The sequence below is a fragment of the Dermacentor silvarum genome, chromosome 1 (genome assembly GCF_013339745.2).
Source record: "Dermacentor silvarum isolate Dsil-2018 chromosome 1, BIME_Dsil_1.4, whole genome shotgun sequence".
NCBI classification, from domain to species: domain Eukaryota; kingdom Metazoa; phylum Arthropoda; class Arachnida; order Ixodida; family Ixodidae; genus Dermacentor; species Dermacentor silvarum.
The window spans coordinates 328,099,560-328,104,282 of record NC_051154.1 but is presented as its reverse complement, the minus strand read 5'-3'; positions in this window follow the sequence as shown (position 1 = coordinate 328,104,282).

Below are 4,723 nucleotides of genomic sequence, written 5' to 3'. Positions count from 1 at the left end.
GTGCTGTGGTGCCAAAGCCGCAAACACTATAACTTATCTGCGCATGTGCAGCATGTATCAAAAGCCCCATGTGCTTTGCTCTTCACATGTTATGCCATTGTGATAGTACATGTCATGAATAAGATGATGCAGTACATTATTGAGAGCTTTAGATAGGTGTATCAAAGCATTCAGGACCCCCTAGCGCTTAGTATGTCTGTGGTTGCATGCTCAAGCAAAAAAGCATTATAGGTTTGCGTCCCTAAATGCAAGTTGCATGCACTCGCAGCATGTAGTCAAGGTGGTGGTAGCATTTTTAATATGTAAAGCTAACCATAGAATCGCAAATAAGAAGACAATTCTTTTCATGAACATAGTTAATTTACATGCTGTTAAGTTGGCTGATACAATCAGCCTTGCATGCATTGAACGTCACCCAAGTTGTAGCCCAGGGGCCACATGCATGACACCCGTGTAGGTTGTTTATTCTTTCACAGCCGACGTCATTTGGGTTCTTAGAACAGCACTGCTTTTCGAGGCAGGACCGCTGGGGATAGCGCACTTCCACTGCGGTGCCAAAGGTATACGGACATTTAATGGAGAAGTGTACGTAATGAGAAACCAAGCAGCTGCCTCACCGCGGGCTGGTCACTCAGCGGCATATAGGCACGTTCTTTGGGGCTAACACAGGCACTGCCAGGGATGGCGGCATTCCCGTTTCGGTGTGGGAGACACATAGTTTACGCCGTCGACCTTACGTATGTAATGGGAGACCTTGCGGCAATGTTGTACTCGAGTACTATTCTGCAGCATGTCCAGGGTTAGTGGCTCGCGGGGCGATTTATGTGTTCACGGGGCATGCCGTTGCACCGAGGCGTGTGAACCTCGAGCAAGAGAGCCATGTGGCGTCCGTTTAAGTGATGTTGGTCTGTGTGTTCCAAAAACCGGACTGGAAAATGGGACGGGTACAGCGTGTATTGTTGATGATCCCGCCTACTTTGAAAAGAACCGATTGGTAGAATGTGAGCGAGGAGACTTAAAACAAGGGTACCACCCCAATTCGCAAGGGTATTTAAAAGAGGGTGTAGAGATGAAGAGGGAAGAAGCGAGCCGATAATCGGCCACCGCTCGTCAATGTATGCTACTTTGTCCTACAATAAACCAATGTATTCCTAAGTTGGCCTCCCTGAGTGCAAAATGTCACCGGATGGCTACGAGGACTCTCTCAAGAATCGTCCGCCTGGAAGACCTGGAGAAGAAAATTAACTCATGCTAAAGATCTTTGACAGGAAGCAAGCAATGTATACATGCATAGGTGGCAATTAAAGATGAGCCAAACCAATCCCAAAGGGTAGAAATTTTGCCGCCTGGCACAGGATGTTTGCTGTGGAAGTGCACTATAGTGATCCAATTTATTATCACCAGCATTTTGTCGCGCCTTCATTTCTCTGAAGATACGTCAATATGCATTGTGAAATGCTGTCATGAGATTGAAAAATCTGATCATGTCGGCCTGTTCAGCGCTGATTGCTTTCTGAAAGTATGTCTTGGCTTGCTTCATCTCGGTTTGCAACGTTTCAGCAATGTTTCGTCTAAGTCGGCCACCCTAAAGAACCGAGCACGTTAGGTCCTCCAGGTGTGCAGTGGCGCTTGCGTCCTTTAATCTAAAACTCTCTTACGTTTACAGCAAGAACATAAGCGCATCCATGAGTGTTGCCACCATGGAGTAATGGGCTCACATGCATTAATTTTGCATCATTTTTGGTGCTTAGTAGGGCCGTGGGACCAGATTTAGTCCTGATGCAAGCAAAACAATGCAATTAAGAACAGAAAGCTGACCAAGCTGGTAAGGGTTCATGCATTGTTTGAAAGGTTAGTCATAGAAAATATCTCTTGTGGCCATTTCTGATATGCCTAACGCTTCAAACAACGAAAGTAGTGGCCTTTTGAGCACACCACAATGTACTATGGACCAAAAAGTTTACAGACCAAGGGACCTGACAAAAAGCTCCATAGCCTCAACAGAAGGCAGCCTGGTATTCCCATTTCCAGCCTCTACTGGTATATGTGAATAACATAGTGATGTGTGGTTTTTCTGGCTACTTTTAAAGGCTGCTTGGATATTAAGCGTTTTCTGAGAGTCCGTGGTCCATAAACTTTTTTGGTCGATAGTACCTTAGCCATAGTCTTAATACTATGACTGCAAAGATGCCCGTAAAACTGCAACTTTCATGAGTAAATTTCATGATGGACTAGGTTTTCTTGCAGTTAATCTTGGAAGCTTGCCATTATGTTTGCTATCTACACATGTGCTGCCCCCATTCTTATTAAACAGAAGCTATAGCAGGAAAGTGCATAACCGGGCCTGTTGGTATAGGTTCATCATTGCTTGAAATCGCCAATGAAGAACTTGAAGAACGCCAATGCGCCAATGAAGCGCCAATGAAGAACTTGCATTCATTGTCTCGTTCAGACTGTTCTTTTCGGTTTTGTGTTTGCGGGTCCAAACAACCATGAAGGTATAGGAGCTCTGAAGTACTGGTAACTATTTTCATAATTTTTTACGTAAAAGGATTGTCTTGTAGCAAGCATGCATCAGTAAGGCATGTGCCATAAGTGTAGAATTCGGCTTCACCTTGAAATTGTTCATTTCCACTGCTTTCTCAATTATCTGCTGATAATGAACTGTAACTTTGGGTCGATGCAAACTGCTCATTGAAATTCAATATGCCTTGAGCTTGGGAAGTAATGCACTAGGCAAAATATAATTGTGAACCCCTTATGGTGGCTCCATGGATGTGGGGTTCTGCTGCTAAGCAAGAGGTCGTGGAGATCGCAGAGTTCTTACGGGGGGCCTACAACACAAAAATGCAGTAAAGTGGAGCCTTGTTTGCATACTGCAGTTCCAAATTAAAGACTACGGAGCGACACGCACAAGGTAGAAGTGATACGTGCGGATTTTATGTAAACAATGTGCTACATCTGTGCTTGGAAAACCACAGTGAAAAATGCACGATGCATTGTTTTCGCTTCTCTTTGCGCACCGAACACTATCGTCTTAATCATCATCATCATCATCATCATCATCATCATCATCATCATCATCATCATCATCATCATCATCATCATCATCAGCCTATATTTTATGTCCACTGCAGGACGAAGGCCTCTCCCTGCGATCTCCAATTACCCCTGTCTTGCGCTAGCGTATTCCAACTTGCGCCTGCAAATTTCCTAACTTCATCATCCCATCTGGTTTTCTGCCGACCTCGACTGCACTTCCCTTCTCTTGGTATCCATTCTGTAACCCTAATGGTCCACCGGTTGTCCATCCTACGCATTACATGGCCTGCCCAGCTCCATTTCTTCCGCTTAATGTCAACTAGAATGCAGTAAGTCTTAATGCAGTAAGTCAAAATAAGATTCTGCAAGTGACAAAAATGTGTCAACTGATTCAGCATTGACAACCTGATTCGGCAGGCCATTCCACATTTCGATAGCTAAAGGAAAGAATGAACGTATTACCGCGTGGGAGAAAGGGGCGTATACATTTCTCGTGGTTATTTCTACTCGAGTGACCTGTCGGAGATTTCAAGTATTCGTCCTTATTTATATTTACTAAATTTTGCGAAAGAAGGAGAATAAACTTTAGGGAGGCTAGCTTACGCTGGCTAGCCAGAGCTGCGATACCGGCTTGCATACGGAGCGCAGTAACACTCTCTATTCTGGCATACTTTGAATAAACAAATCTAAGTGCCCTGTTTTGGATTTTTTCTAACATGTTGGTCAAGTGTTTTTGGTGTGGGTTCCAGACTATTGCTGCATATTCTGAGATAGGTCTAATAAGTGTTTTGTACGCTGTTAGTTTCACTTCGGGGGACGTACTAACCAGCTTTCTCCTTAAAAAACCTGGTTGCTTGAATACTCCTCTAGAAATTTGATCGATATGGACATCCTACTTTAAAGACTGCGTTAATGTGACCCTCAAGTACTTTACGGTATTCACCCGTTTGATGTCTGTACTGAAAAGCGTGTACTGATAATGGAGAGGTGTTTTTCTATGAGTAACCATAATGCACATTGTTTTATCGGTGTTGATTTGCATGCCATGTCTATTACACCAGTGGCCCATATTCTCTAAGGTTTTGTTAAGCTTTCCTTGGTCCTCCGCTAATAAGCCAGAGTGTATATCACACAGTCATCTGTGTATATCACACAGAGAAAGAGCCTCATTGTACCACCTGGTTCCATGCAAGTATAAATGTCGTTAATGTAAATTAGGAATAGTGTTGGTCCTAGAACAGATCCCTGTGGTACACCAGAAAATACCTTAACCTGGTCAGATTCAGCGTTATTAAAGCTGACATGTTGCATGCGGTTGGCGAGATAAGCGGCAATCCAAGAGACAATTTTTGAATTGACACCAAATGATTCTAGTTTTTCTATCAGTAAAGAGTGTAGGACGTGGTCGAATGCCTAAGAGAAATCAATAAATATTGCATCTGTTTGCTGTCGAGAATTAATAGCTGTAGCAAAGTCATGAGTGATTTCTAGAAGCTGCGAAGTGCTCGAAAGCCCCCTTCTAAAACCATGTTGGTTGGGCTAAAGCAAGTTGTTATCCTCCAAGTGATTTATGAGCGCTTTATTTATGATATGCTCCATTAACTTACAACATGTGCTTGTTAAAGATATGGGTCTGTAGGTGTCTATCAGCTGTTTGTTACCGCTTTTATGGATAGGTATA